The sequence below is a fragment of the Periplaneta americana genome, chromosome 12, assembly GCF_040183065.1.
Source record: "Periplaneta americana isolate PAMFEO1 chromosome 12, P.americana_PAMFEO1_priV1, whole genome shotgun sequence".
NCBI lineage: Eukaryota > Metazoa > Arthropoda > Insecta > Blattodea > Blattidae > Periplaneta > Periplaneta americana.
In genome coordinates this window covers 138,323,858-138,340,605 of record NC_091128.1, presented here as the reverse complement: position 1 = coordinate 138,340,605, position 16,748 = coordinate 138,323,858, and the positions used below count along the sequence as shown (strand labels likewise).

Here is a 16,748-nt window from a genome sequence, read left to right as displayed (position 1 = left end):
GCGTCGCCGGATGTGCCGGAATTTTGTCCCGCAGGAGTTCTTTTACATGCCAGTAAATCTACTGACATGAGCCTGTCGCATTTAAGCACACTTAAATGCCATCGACCTGGCCCGGGATCGAACCCGCAACCGTGGGTATAGAAGGCCAGCGCTATACCAACTTGCCAACCAGGTCGACGTTAACAAGGTACGTTAATACATATTCCGAAGTGATACAGTATTAAAAGTTGTGTAATCAAGATGTATACAAATATTTTGTATTCAAAGTATTCACAGAAAAAATATTAAATACGTTATATGGGCCTTAAATGAGATTTTACTACCAGCATGCTTCTTCCTAATTTGTTCATTTCACTGACACTTGCAAAACTGAACTATATTTTTATTTCTATACTATTATAGTGACATTTTTCACAACATTCGAACTGTCGGTACTAGCAAACAAAGATACACAGTACATTGTTCTTTTAAGACCAATGTCATAAAAAATCAATATTATCAGTTCTGTTTAAAACTAACATGTAGTCTATGATTAAGGACAGAACTGTAGAGTTAATTGCAATTATTATAACTCATATTGGCTAATATTTTGTCCTCTGATGAAAAGAAAGGTCACACAGAGTTTGTGTGCTTTCAATGTTGGGTTTCTGACGTCTTGTCAGCCCACTTAAGGTAACTGGATATAAAAGGTAAAAAATTGAGTCTGTGTCTGGTATGTTCCTGGGTAGCTCAGTCGATAGAGCATTGGCGTGGTCAGCCAAAGGTAACAAATTCGATACCCGGCTTTGGAACAAATTTTCCATTGAAATTATTCAAATGAGCTGAAAGCCAGATTTGCAAGAAAGGAGACATATTTGAGATCATCTCCGAGACTTTTCAACTTTAGTACGGTACTGCTAGTAATGTAACATGATATAACCTAAATTTTGTATTATCAAAACAACATTGAAAATTTCAGTACTAGTAACTATAAAGAAGGTTGTTAAATCCATTTTGAGAAAATAAAATAATCAATTCTGAATTCCAAATTAAATTTATAGTACCGATACCATACTGGTATATGTTCAAAACATAATATGTGCCATTAGATTTGAGATACGGCGTTGGAAAGTTTCATTATTAACAGAAAAATTGACTTCTTATGGTATTTCTGTGAAAGAAATGTGATAGGTAATATCGACTACTTATGCCACTATTTTACTTGCTATGCAATAGTTGTTTGGTTGGCAAATAATGTTAAACATTTAAATTTAATTTTGATTATTGGTAATGATTCCAATATATTTTTACATAGTAATACAACCTGTAAAATATGATATTCTACTTGAAAAGGGATACAGTAGGCTATTATAGCTACACAACAATACCATTTTTAAGATGTGAACTCCTGTTACTCTATATACTGACTGATTACTAATTCAGAATCTTTGCATTTTCCCCATTATAGTAGGTTTGTATATAGACCATGAAGAGATCATCAAACATTTTATAATGAATTTTGTATGGTTGATATACAAGGTGTTTCAAAAGGCTGTTTGCAATGACTCAGGGATAATAGAGAAGGTAAGGGGACATTTTTGTTATGTGCCAAAAAATCTTGTAAAGCTAACTTTTACCCACTAAGGATGCTGATAAGTTGGATCACTTAGGGGTCTAGGATCACTCAATCTCCCTTATATTACCTTCCACTTGTGTTCAGATCATTGTATTTTGAAGCCGTGTGTTTGTGATCTCAGACTGTTTCACTTCGAAGACATGTAGAGTCATGTCATGTTACCAAATGATATAATTGCATAATTTTTTTATACTCTGATAAAACTGGCTTTTAATAAATTATTATTAGTAATTTTTTATACTTTTGTCAGCCATTTAAGTTCTAATAAGTCTTGTTATGGAGCATGGTAATTTTTGTCCACTTGTGAGTTCATTTTCTTGTAAAATTTTAGAAATTTAGAGCCTGCATTTTCTGGTATTATTTGTGGTTATTCACGTACATATACCCTTAAGACTAAGTCCACATATACATGAGATGTGTGGCTTTTGTATAATACTACTCGGTTCAAAAAGTTTCTGGAATATATTTTTTTCCGCCGAAATGAATAATGTTATGTGGTATATTTCTGTTTCTGGTGCTGGCCATCATTCATGACGTCACTTCCATAGAAGTTTCATGATCGGCGTCATTATTGTTGTGTGGCAACTGGCTGTTGTTATTTGTGTGATATTCATTCATCGCATTATCAAAGACGATCTTCAGAAAAACGTTTATGTCAGGCATAGACCTGCATTTTTTTCATTGCTGCTTCATCATAAGCTTCTTCAATTATCCTTAATGTCTCTGAAGGAGATTTGTGCAAAAAACACAAAATTTGATATTTGCACGTTGCTCTGTATCCCACATTCTGGAAATAAATGTGACGAACAAATATCACACAAACAACCACAGCCAGTTGCCACACAACAACGACTATGATCATGAAACTTCTACGGAAGTGACGTCATGAATGATGCCAACACCAGAAACAGAAATATATTCTGGAAACTTTTTGAACTGAGTATGTATTTTCATTTTGTATGTATGTATGTTAAAAATATATTGAAATTTATTAAAACTATTAAATTCAGCAACAATTCAAGTCACAGCTGACTGGTTTTCAAAGATGAATAATTGACAATTTATTCAGTTGTTTCCTCTTCACTACTGGTCTCTGTATGAACAACACACATTTTATGTTTGCTCAAAGTTCAAGTTACAACAATATTCGAGTTATTGGTGCTTTATTCACTGCAAATCTGATATTGTTTTCTTCCTATAGGGTATAAAAAAAACTTACATTTCTGTTTAAAAATAAATTGTTGGAGTCTGAAACTAACAAAAATTTTAATTTTTATTAAAATAATGAACAAAATACTGATATTGTGAAAACAGAAAAATCTCCAGTTCTCAGTCACTCATCATCAACCACCATGGAAGCTCAACTGATCACCCCATTGCTTTCACTAAGACACAATCTTTGTAACAGAAAAACTAAATGAAACAATTAAAAATTAACTTAGACATATTTAATGTACTGTATATCTAATTTCTGGCAAGAAAAAGTCAGCCAATATTTTCATATTTAAAAGAAATAAGACTTTTATTATTTAAAAATCTAAGCGGTTTATTTATTATGAATGCTTACTTTGCACAGAAAACTAATTTCTATTTCATGTAAAAAATTCACTTCATATGTTTAGTATTATCACTGCAAACTTAAAGTGCAGAGTAATATGTAGCTCACAGTTATCTAACTGAATGACGATTTTTTAAAAATGAAAGTTAGTTCACAAAACTTGAATTGTTCTGAAATTAAACCAGAAATTCCAACTGAAGCCAGTAGACTGAAATTTAGTATTTTAAATTTAAAAACCAATTTTGTGCATATAATTAACTGTGTATTCTTACGCGAATATACTAATGTGTGAAATTCTGTTAAAAGAAGGATTCTGAAACTTCAATTTAAATAAGTATGTACACAAATTTATAAATAATTAGTTTCTTCATTCTTATCTACCTAAGTACTTCAACATACAGTACCGATACCTGTTCTCAATCCAGTACAAGGGTTATTTCACAAATAACACACAGGTTGGCATAACTTTGAAGTGGATGACGAAACACCAATGCAAATTACGTCAGTTGCAGTTGAAGAATTGAGGAAGAAGCACGTGTGTTCGTTTTGTCCATAGCATACGGGTATTCTCTGTTTAGATAATGAGAGCTAGAAATGGAGCCTACACGTGTCTTGGGTACTGTGACAATTGAAGATCAAAGATCGAATCTTTATGTGACAAAACCTCACAGAAATCCACAACAGAGTGGAGTTTGTGGTGAGCTTACAGTGAACAGTAAAACAATTTCTCGTTGGACTACTTGTTTTCATGTCAGTTTAGACGATGATGCAAGACCAGGAAGGCCGAAAACATCAACACATGAACAAAGTGGGGAAACTTGTGGTGGATGCTCTTCAAGAAGATCGAGTGACGTGTGAGGAACTTTCAGAAGCTATGGGAATTTCACCAAAGAAGAAGAGAAAAATTTCTGTGCGATGGATCCCTCACTGTTCGAGTGCTGAATAGAAGCAGAAACATCTGAACATTGCAAACTTGCTGACAAGATCATCACAAAAACGAGTAGCCCAACGAGAAACTATTACGGTCCACTGTAAGTTCACCACAAACTCCACTCAAAGAATTGTGGAAGTGTGGATTTCTGTGGGGGAGTTTTGCCATGCAAAGATTCGATCTTTGGTCTTCAGTCATCACAGAACCCGAGACACATGTAGGCTCCATTTTTAGCTCTCGTTACCTAAACACAGAGTATGCTATGGACGAAACAAACACACGTGCTTCTCCTCAATCCTTAAACTGGAACTGACGTAATTTTCATTGGTGTTGCGTCATTCACTTCACAGTTATGCCAACCTGTGCATTATTTCTGAAATGATCCTCGTATTCAGACCTACTTATGTTCAGAATAGTTTTTAAATAAATGCAAAACGAAGCTTAAGAAGCATGTTTCAGTTTTACCAACATGTCTGGTAGCAGAAGCTGGTACAAGCGAGCATCAATTCAAGCCCATGCGTTTTCTCGAAGTATGCGGATTGGGGAGGGAGTGTTATTATATTAGTCATGTGTAAATCTAATATAATAGGATGCCCTACATAACTTTAATCTGATTACAAACATAATGCATAATAAATACACTATATGTATATTATCTTTTAACCAATGGCAGGTACTTGACTTTGTATCATTCACCCAAGAGTCTTCATCTATGAGTGAAGCTGTACTTTCTTTTTGCTGCTGTAGGCGTCCTCAGTGCATGGGAGACTAACTAAATGGAACAATGGTAGAATGCAGGTAGGGGAAACGAGAGTATCCCACGAAAATCTGCCACCAAGCACCATATTTGTCCGCCACAAATTCCACCGCTTGGACCCACCAGGATTCGAACCCGGGTTACCAGCATAGAAAGCCGACCTTCTATCAGTTTAGCCAACGATGCGCCAGTATACATATATAAATCTCTGTTTTACTATGTTTGCACCAGAATCACAAAATATTTTTCATAAAATTAAACTGGTTCATAGCCTTCATCTGAGCAAAATCTATTAGGCTACTGTTATTCTGAAGCCCATATACAAATGCTTACCAAGGCAATTCTAGGCAGCTGAGTTACCTGTAAAATCTCTTGATACTGTATGTAAAACCTGTAAACATGCAAGATGCACAGAAGCAACTACAAAATTAATATCCCATCATAATCACAATGCAAGCAGGCACATCATCAATTCACTTTGTATCAGCTATACAAACTTTATGTGCTACCATACATCTTCCCAAGTGCTACCTAATGATTCCAACTCCACCATTTTCTTTTTTTAAATTTGTTTCTATCACGACAAATAATTACTGCCAATGTGTTCAACTCCTCCTGTACAATTTTACAACTCTTTTTTTTTTCACTACAGTGCTACCAATAATGTGAAACAAATACAGAAATAATAAAGAATAAATTAAATAGTGATAGGACTCCAATACTGTGTAGCCTAATACAAGTTAACCATATGTTTGATCAAATTTCTAATAGACGAAGGAAGTAACAGAAAGCAAGTAGGCCTAATATTAAATGTTATACAAACTGAGACTAGATCACGACTTACCAGAATATGGTCCACCACTACGAAAAAATAAACTGTGTTAGCATTTTGTTCACATAATTTTGCTGTGTGTTAAAGAAATAAAGTAATACCTACTCTTAACGACTGATAATTCAGACAGGATTTTCAAATTGTTTTTCAATGTTCTCAGATAAATGCTAAAATTTCTTAAAATAGGTCATTATTGTTTCAAATTCCCAAAGAAACAAACTAAACCTGACTTATGGGCTATAATATTAAAGTCTTATATGAACAATATTACTAAGTGTTTTAATTTGGCAATTGTATATATAAAATTGAAGACATCAATTTCAAATGACAGTAAGGTACAAAAATTCACTTAGGAATATATTTATGATGATCACTTTCATGTGTTAAATGTAAACTAAGTTTGTAAATACCTAGTTGACTAGTTCAGCTTAGTGGTAGCCATCTTCAGAATTAGTGCGGTCCTTGCGTCTTCTGGTTTCTTCAGTTGTTTTACTGAGTGATGCATGCGTTTGTAGGTAGTGTGCAGTCAAATAGTGTGTGTTCTGAAATTAAGTTGTATGGGTGTGTTTTTGTGTGTCTGTATATTTCGTACACATTTTATCCAATATTCTTTGAGAAGATTAACTCCCTATGTAGATGAAATTATTGGGGATCATCGGTGTGGTTTTATGAGTAATAGATCGACTATTGATCAGATTTTTTGTATTCGACAGATATTGGAGAAAAAATGTTAGTATAAGGGTACAGCACATCAGTTATTCATAGATTTCAAAAAGGCATACGACTCGGTTAAGAGAGAAATTTTATATGATACTTTTATTGAATTTGGTATCCCCAAGAAACTAGCTCGATTAATAAAAATGTGTCTCAGTGAAAAGTACAACAGAGTCCATATAGGTCAGATTCTATTGGATGCTTTTCCAATTCACTGTGGGCTAAAGCAAGGAGATGCACTATCACCTTTAGTTTTTAACTTTGCTCTAGAGTATACCATTAGGAAAGTCCATGATAACAGAAAGGGTTTGAAATTGAACGGGGTACATCAGCTGCTCGTCTATAAGGACGATGTGAATATGTTAGGAGAAAATCCACAAACAATTAGGGAAAACACGGAAACTTTACTTGAAGTAAGTAGAGAGAGAGGTTTGGAAGTAAATTCCGAAAAGACAAAGTATATGATTGTCTCGTGACCAGAATATTTATTGTACGAAATGGAAATATAAAAATTGCAAATTTATCCTTCGATGAGGTGGAAAAATTCATATATCTTGGAGCAACAGTAACAAATATAAATGACACTCAGGAGGAAATTAAATGCAGAATAAATATGGGAAATGCCTGTTATTATTCGGTTGAGAACCATGTGTCATCCAGTCTGCTCTCAAAAAAGCTGAAAGCTAGAATTTATAAAACAGTTATATTACCGGTTGTTCTGTATGGTTGTGAAACTTGTACTCTCTTTGAGAGAGGAACAGAGGTTAAGGGTGTTTGAGAATAAAATATTTGGGGCTAAGAGGGATGAAGTTACAGGAGAATGAATAAAGTTACACAATGCAGAAATACAAGCATTGTATTCTTCACCTGACATAATAATTAGGAACATTAAATCGAAATGCTTGAGATGGGCAGGGCATGTAGCTCGTATGGGGGGTAAATGCAGAAATGCATGTAGAGTGCTAGTTGCGAGGCCCAAGGGAAAGATCTTTGGGGAGACCGAGATGCAGATAGGAGGATAATATTAAAATGAATTTGAGGGAGGTGGGATAATTTCTGTAGGGTGTTTGAAATGATCTCCCTATTTGTCCAATGTAGAAGTTGTTGCAGCTATTGCATGTGAGTTTATGCGCACCTGGTTTATGCGCACCTGTTATGTTGTATCTGTTTGTTTGTGTGTTGCTTTTGTAGAGTGTTTTTTGTTTTGATGCGATGTTGTAATTTAATTTCCTGAAAGAAGATACGATCTTGTGTGTTTTTTTGTTTTAGTATGTTAGTATGATATATTTTTTTGTTCTTGTGTTTGTGTTGTGCTCCTATGTTTCTTGTAATTATGTTTTGTCTTTTTTTATTATGTTGTCTATTATGCAACGAACACTAGTTCTAAAATGGCTACCACTAAGCTGAAACTAGTCAACTAGGTATTTAGAAACTTAATTTACATTTAACACATGAAAGTGATAATCATAAACATACAAACATTCAATGCAAAATTTTCAATTTCATGCAGCAATAAATATGTGAAAATTGTAAACTTATCTAATTTCTATTGCAGTATAAAATATAATGGTTGCATTATGTTAAAATGTAAATGCAATCTCATCTTTCAGATGATATAAAAAATATTAGATACATGATAGAATATTATCACATAAAAGTATTCTATTTCGTTAATTCATATAACTCCTTGTAGGGACCTATATTGTAGGTACAGGAAGACTCTGCATTGATATATAACTAAGTCATTCTATCCCTAGGTTTCACAAATATGGAAATATGGCCATCCAGGTTGGAGATTATTCATTGGTTTAATACACTACTTGGGGGGGCTGAGGGCTATTGTGTAGAAAGTCATACAACATGAAGCTAGATAGACTAAAATGGTAAAGAGGAGACTAGGAATCAGAAGTTGGATACAAAACATAGGATAGAAGTACCTAAGGATACAAAACATAGGCTAGAAGTACCTAGCTGGGCTTCAGTTGTAAGTCGAGCTTTAGCCTCCAAGGGCTATTAAAGTCACAGAGAGAGAGAAGAAACAGGGGGTGGCAAGGAGAAGTAAGAGAGCTTTATAGATATATTACTGTAAATTTAACTATTAGTATTACTAATAAATGAGTTTTAAATTTATGGAAAACTATTCTTCAGGTTGATAAACTTCGACATATACCGGTACAGTATATATATTATATATATATTTTAAATGTTTGACAACTAAAACGCGGAAATTTTTACTTGAAGCAAGTAAAGCAATAGGTTTGGAAGTAAATCCCGAAAAGACAAAGTATATGATTATGTCTCGTGACCAGAATATTGTACGAAATGGAAATATAAAAATTGGAGATTTATCCTTTGAAGAGGTGGAAAAATTCAAATATCTTGGAGCAACAGTAACAAATATAAATGACACTCGAGAGGAAATTAAACGCAGAATAAATATGGGAAATGCTTGTTATTATTCGGTTGAGAAGCTTTTATCATCCAGTCTGCTGTCAAAAAATCTGAAATTTAGAATTTATAAAATAGTTATATTACCGGTTGTTCTGTATTATTGTGAAACTTGGACTCTTACTTTGAGAGAGGAACAGAGATTAAGGGTGTTTAAGAATAAGGTTCTTAGGAAAATATTTGGTGCTAAGAGAGATGAAGTTACAGGAGAATGGAGAAAGTTACACAACGCAGAACTTCACACATTGTATTCTTCACCTGACATAATTAGGAACATTAAATCCAGACGTTTAAGATGGGTAGGGCATGTGGCATGTATGGGCGAATCCAGAAATCCATATAGTGTTAGTTGGGAGGCCGGAGGGAAAAAGACCTTTGAGGATGTCGAGACATAGATGGGAGGATAATATTAAAATGGATTTGAGGGAGATGGGATATGATGATAGAGAGTGGATTAATCTTGGACAGGATAGGGACTGATGGCGGGCTTATGTGAGGGCAACAATGAACCTTCGGATTCCTTAAAAGCCATTTGTAAGTAAATAAGTAATGTTTGACAACTACAGGGAATCCAATCAGCAACTTCTCCTACCAGACGTATTTCACCAGGGTGGGAGAAGGAAACGATAGAGTATAGTCAAGTTTCTCTTTCCTTCTGCATCCAGTCTACAATCAGGCAGATACAACTAGTTTTCTTGAAAAATACATAAATACAATATATAAGGGAATGGAAATGAAAATGAATACAGTATACTTTACACGGTTCAATTTCTACGTGATTATCGAGAATTTCTTCGCAATTATGTCATTAACAATAATTCCACGTGCAATTAATAATGGTCAGAGCCATTTCCATTACTACTGCTTACCATTTTTATGCGTATTTTTACTAACTCCATCTGATTTCAATTACAATAAAGTAGTAATTTGTAGTCTTCATCTGTAGAAAAACCATTACATATATGGAGATAAATATCTTTGCTTGGGATTAAAATTTACTTCATACTAGCTAGCTAACTTAAAAAAAATGGCGATTTACAAGCATAAAGTATGTAAACAAAATACTTATGTCAAGTAAAACATAATTATGTCTTTATACCGATAATCGCTGAAACCAATGTTACCAAGAATGGAAGCAAGCAGAACAGTGGCTAGGAAGACAGGTAAAGACAGTTAACTGAAGTTTGAAATGTAGCATATCTACTTCAAAATTATATTACGTTAGCGGTACTTATAAAAATGGAGTTATGGTGTTTGAATTAACACTTCAGTAGTATAGAACTATGGAATGCCTGTAAAATAATGTCACAAAATTAAACTGAATGATTTTGCAAACATTAAGCATTTTAAAATTCTGTTTGACACACAATATCCATAAAAAAAATGGGAGCTTTACACAGCGGTTTACACATATGCCAATCTTTTGCTCAGACAATATCCATTCTATACTCTATTTCGGTCAATGTACATAACAACAGGTCTTGCATAATTATAGTTTTAACATGTGATTTTGTGAGACAACTTCTTCACATCTCTAATGGGATTTCTGTAAACCAAACAAAACATGGGAATGTTTATGCTGGAGATGTTGAATCTTCATGTAGAAAATGGCAGATTTACAATAAAAGGTGCGATGTGTCGAAGAGTTTGTGGTGACAAAGATTACTATGCAAATTTAATGGAACTTCAGAAGAATGTGCATATGACGAAGTAGGCTACATCTTCCAGATGTCCACACCTGTGGAGTAACGGTCAGCGAGTCTGACTGCAAAACCAGGTGGCCCGGGTTCGAATCCCGGTCGGGGCAAGTTATCTGGTTGAGGTTTTTTCCGGGGTTTTCCCTCAACCCAATACGAGCAAATGCTGGGTAAATTTCGGTGCTGGACCCCGAACTCATTTCACCGGCATTATCACCTTCATATCATTCAGATGCTAAATAACCTAGATGTTGATACAGCGTCGTAAAATAACCCAATAAAATAAATAAAAATAAATCTTCCAGATGATGTGATATTAAACTTTGGTATTAATGGTTTGTAGAAACAGGCAGTATAGAAAAGGCATTGTGCCTAGGAAGCTGAAGTTGAAATCATATGGAAAGTAATTAAACAAAGTCCATTTGCAGAGCATCACGGGAACTGCCAGCAGATTCCTAGGTTAACCCTCCACAAAGTGGTCTGTGCAGACCATTGCTTGATATTGAGAAGTAAAAGAGGAGATATTGTGCTTGTGCTGTAATTATTTTAGAGAGATTAAACTGTTTTTTTGCAAAGAATCAGGTTTTTAGATGAAACTACTTGCGAATGATTCTCTGAACCACTTCATGCAGTGAGAGAATATGAAAAAATTGTCCAAAATGTAGTGTATGGTGCGGCCTCATGCATGACTGCATTATTGGACCTTTCTTTTTGCAGAAAATTCAGTGACCTCGATTATGTAGGCCCCTGCTATACATGAACATGGTAAAACAATTCGTCCGTTAATTTTGGGAACTTCAACTTCAACTAACCATCATCTTTCAACAAGATAAGGAATCTAAACATTGGGCTCTTGTTAGACAGTTGCTTGATACCATTTCTCTGAATGATGCCTAGATCAAAATGGTCCTTCACTTTTCCATCACGGTCACTAGATTTGACCCCTGTAGATGTTTTCTTTAAAAGCTACGTAAAAGACCTGGTTTACAGAATCAGAGACTCCAAAATAGAGTATGAATTGGATATTTTCCATGCAGCAGATGGAAATAAAATTTTATAACAACATTACCATCTCTCGTGAATATCATGTGTCGAACAGAATTTAAACATTTTTAGTACCGTAGTTGTAAAGTTACTTCAGTTTAATTTTGTCCTGGTATAGTGTAATGTCTATGAACAAACAGAAGTGTAAAGAATATGCATATTACAAGCAGAGATAAGCTTAATGTCAACGAAAATCGCTTGTAATCCCTTCCTTATTAGTAGGGCCAGGAAGTTCATGCATTAGCATACATTCTTCCATTGGCTGTAATTAATTGCTGATTAATTATCTTCACGAATCATCAACATTTATTTAAGCTTACCAAACCAAATTTTATGTTGCATATATTTGCATATTTTGGCTTTTTTTTTTTATAAATGCATAATATTTTATGATATTTATATTACTGTGGCATATTTTCATGTTTAAGCTCATTAAATCTGGTTTTATGCTGCATAAAAATGCATAGCTTGGATTCTTAAAATAAAAACATCATATTCTATTTTTGAAAACTGGAATTGATTGAAATTAATATAATTATTTTTACCAGAAAAGTATTGAAAGTTTCGCAGCACATCTAGTGAATCTCATGGTACAGTAGGCATATCTTTAAAGGTGGCGTTGCATGTGTTTGGAGAAACAATATCCAGCCTATATTCCGTCCCTGGTAGTGTAGGGGAAAAGCTTTAGGATGAAAATGGTATCAAAAAATCCTGGATATATGTGGATTGGATAAATGTGCAAAATTAGAGATATTTTAAAAGGAAAATACTCCGTTAATTCCAGTGAATTATCTTCTACTGTGGAATAGTCAGCAGCATTTAAGTATGCTCAGTAAAGTCTTGCGACGTTGAGAGAAGCTTTTCAAGACAAAAATCCATCTTCAGAGACAATAGACGCACTACCTCTATTGAAAATCTACGCCATATAACTATCGTGAGTTGTAACCCATCGTTTCTTTTAGACAATGATTCACATGCTTCAACTTTTGAACAATAAATGTAAGTTTAATCTCATCTAATTTGACCTGTAATATTATTATTATTATTATTATTATTATTATTATTATTATTATTATTATTATTATTATTATTATTATTTATATTAATGATTATCAAGAAATACAGAATTTTATAAGTGCATATTTACTGGCATATTTTAAGGTTTTTAAAGGCATACTTGCAGCATATTTAGTAGGTTTTAAGTGCATGAACTACCTGGCCTCAATTATTAGTAGAGCCCGGAATTTTAGGTGCTGAAAGTTAATAAAGATAATATTAAAATGGATTTGACGGAGGTGGGATATGTTGGTAGAGACTGGATTAATCTTGCTCAGGATAGGGACCAATGGCGGGCTTATATGAGGGGGCAATGAACCTCCGGGTTCCTTAAAAGCCAGTAAGTAAGTAAGTAAAAGTTAATATTGTTCCTCGCTATAGTTTATAAATATAAAAGCCGTGCTCCCACTTCTTTGAGATGTCATTCAGTATTTTCGGTTTGGTACCACCACTTACAAATTAGTGCACGATTTACAAGATCGTTGCCACACCTCGACTTCTTTGAAATGCCATTCTTCTCATTCAATAGTTTTCCTTTGGTATCGTTAAAGGACTTTAATTCTCTTAACCCCACTTATAAATTAGCACATGGTTTACACAGTCCTTCTGACTCTGTTATCTATATTACATATCGGACTCTTGTGAACTAAACTTAAAACTCTCCTCACGGGCGTCACTTCTATTCATCTACACTGTGTCATTCTTAACTTTTAGCACCTAAAATTCCGGGTTCTACTTATTAGCCATGAGCCATCAACTCAACAAATTCGTTTGAAATTCTGTTCAAATTCAACCTAGCAAATTTCAAGCGCAATAGTTAACAATAGCTCCCTAATAGAAACAACAACCAAATTTCTTGGCTCAAAAATCGATAGTGTTAAATTGGAAAAATCATATTAAGGAAATTGCCCTCAAACTAAATTCAGCATGTTTTGCTATTAGATCTATGCGAGAGAAAGTAAATATCAATACCTTAAAAACAATATGCTTTGCATACTTCCACTCGATAATAAGTTTTGGAATAATATTCTGGAGAAATTCTACAGATAGTAACAGTATATTTCTACTACAAAAAAGAGTACCTAATTAGAATAATAGTAGGTGCCAAATCTAGGGAATCGTGTAGGACTATTTAAAAAACTACAAATAATGCCCATAGCTTGTCAGTATATTTTGTCATTAATAATCTTCCTTGTATGTAATCGTGAAAACTTTGTAACTAATTCAACAGTTCATAGCATAAATACGTGTCAAAAAATGACTTTCATACTCCATCAACAAGTCTATCGTGCTATCAAAAAGAAATGCGTTATATGGCAGTAAAAATTTTTAATAGCCTCCCTATGGATATAAAAACCAAAACTCAAAACATAAGATTATTTAGGGCCAAATTAAAGAAGTACCTAATTTCTCACACATTCTATTCTGTAGGTGAATACATGACATTTAATAACGCTTCATGAAAATTATACTAAAACTTTGTGTTGTACTAGTAGACTATATTGTAAACCTCTTCTGTATATATTTCAACTAGACTGTGACTATAAATTAAGACTTTATAATACTACTAAGATTTTTTTTTTTCGTTTGACTTGTTCCATATTCTATCTGTGAAGCAATGTACAAATACCATGGAATGTTAATAAATACAATACAATATAAAATATCAGTACAGCAGTTATATGGACTGCTAGAAGAGATGAAGGAGGTCGATATTGCTATTATACTGTCTTACAGCGTGAAAAAAATTCTTCTTTACTAGAAATAGATAAATTTTATTACTGGAGAAGGTCCAGAAGTTGTTGAAAAAATCTGAAATTGATTATTATGAAAGTAAATATTTTCGACCATTGGACGTATCACAATCGAATTCTGAGGTCATATTAGTGATGAGATTAGACAACATTATACCTTCTATCAGATTATATCAATAGATCCTATGCCTTATATGTCCCATATCATATCAATTTAGAATAGGTACTAAGATATATATGAGGTTAAGTACTGGTATCGAATTTACTCCTTATTCCTGCAATAAGTTGTAATAATTCATTTTTATAGTCCCGTACAGTAGGCTATATTACAGTAATAATACGATTAGTTGTTTTTAAAGAAATAATAATAGAAAATATGCTTAAATTCTTTAAAACAGATAAACAAAAATTAACTGCGAGTATTATATTTTATGAGTGAAATAAAGAACCCTATAGTAACTAAAAAAAACATAGGTAACTATAAATAATGTATACATAAGATAATATTCAAGTTCACACAACATTTTGTTTGCCTAAAATTTCTAAGAATTATGAATGTACAAAAGAATGTCGTACAACAAGAAATAGTGTATGTCTTGAACTGTTGATAGATGACTTTGAAGAAGCAAGATAAAATAACATGAAGTAAAGCTATGGAGTTACAACTATGGAGATAGGAGTGGAACATTTTCTACACTATATAGGTACTCTTTTCTACTTATATAACGTAAAGTTGAGCGTACTGGAAGTATCCATTAATTGCCTGAGTTAACATTCTAAGTTATACTAATTATTTTGATAGCCTATATCAAAAATTACATTTTAATTTGCATGTAATATATAAATACTAAGTTCCAATAATACCAAGGATGGTACAATTTCTAATCTGTTAATACACCATGCAAATAGATTACGAAGTACATGAAATACATGTATTTCTAATATTACTGTATATATTTGTTTAAATAGTTTTAATTATAATTGTTTTTAGAATAGTTTCTTGAGTGCTTGAAAATACTCCAAAATAACTCGCTTATTCTGTCTCCTGTTTGCTAAATTATATACACTTAATATTTTGTAGCATTTCATTTGTTCTCTTCCCCCCCCCCCCCCAAAAAGGAAGAAATATACAAAGTGAACAGTAAGTAATGTCATTAATTTTAGGGGGCTATTCTGTGAGGTATTTCAAACAAAAAAGTCTAATACAATTTTGCCCGTTTTTGCTTTCTTTCCGAGATAAAAACTGTTTTATGTGAAACATTTCATAACATGTTTTGAGATAGCCATTGATTTAATTCCCAACATGCTCAGTAAATTTGGGAGAGCAGTGGATTATGATAATCAATTATTGAAAGAATTTTAGTTTTGTCACTTAAATATGCAGAAATTTGATCGGAGCAAATGTAACATTTTAAAATTCCTTTTCAGAATGAAAAGTTACATTTGTTGGAATCAAATTTCTGCACATTTAAAGGTAAAGGTATCCCTGTAACATGCCATGAAGGCACTTGGGGAGGGGCATGGAGGTAGAGCCCCATGCTTTCCATGACCTCGGCACTAGAAAGAGGTGGTGTGGTCGGCACCATGCTCTGACCGCCTTTTACCCCCGGGAAAGACCCGGTTCTCTATTTTATAGGAGTCTGAGTGACCCTCGGGGCCGTTCTGAAAGTTTGGCAATGAGAAAAAATCCTGTCACCACCTGGAATCGAACTCCGGACCTTCCAGTCCGTAGCCAGCTGCTCTACCAACTGACAAAACTAAAATTATTTCTATAATTTATTATCATAATACATTGCTCTCTTAAATTGGCTGAGCATGTTAGGAATTAAATCAATGGTTTTCCCAAAACACATTATTAAATGTTTAATATAAAACAATTTTTATCTCGGAAAGGAAGCAAAAACGAGCAAAATTGTACTAAAATTTTTATTTGAAATATCTCAAAGAACAACCCCCTGAAATTAATAACATTACTTACGGTTCATTCTGTATATTACGGTATAGTTCATTTTGTATACCTTCACTTTCAGTAGATCATTTACTCAAGATGTTGACAATTAGATTCCCGCACTTATTACAATAAAATGACGAAAGAAACATTTTCTGCCAAGGTTTTATGTTTAATAGTTTAATTTATATCTATTCTGTATTTAAACTGTCCGTTTTTCAGTGTTATTGTACTATATTCTATTGATTTCTAGCACTTTCGAATTTGAGGCTTTAGAACATATAACTTACTGTAATTTCCCCACTCCTACTCCTACTCACAACGCAGTCGTGTAAAATTAAAAGAAGATGAATAATAAGGAAACGAAATTTTGTTTACTTTTACGTTTAACATG

The 16,748-nt window shown here is 33.5% G+C and overlaps 1 protein-coding gene across 5 annotated transcripts in view; it reads right to left on the bottom strand.

Moving 5' to 3' along the window:
- The window catches only part of jvl (javelin-like), a 569,361-nt gene that overhangs the window by 10,571 nt on the left and 542,042 nt on the right, over positions 1 to 16,748 (bottom strand). The gene's annotated exons all lie outside the window — the stretch shown is intronic.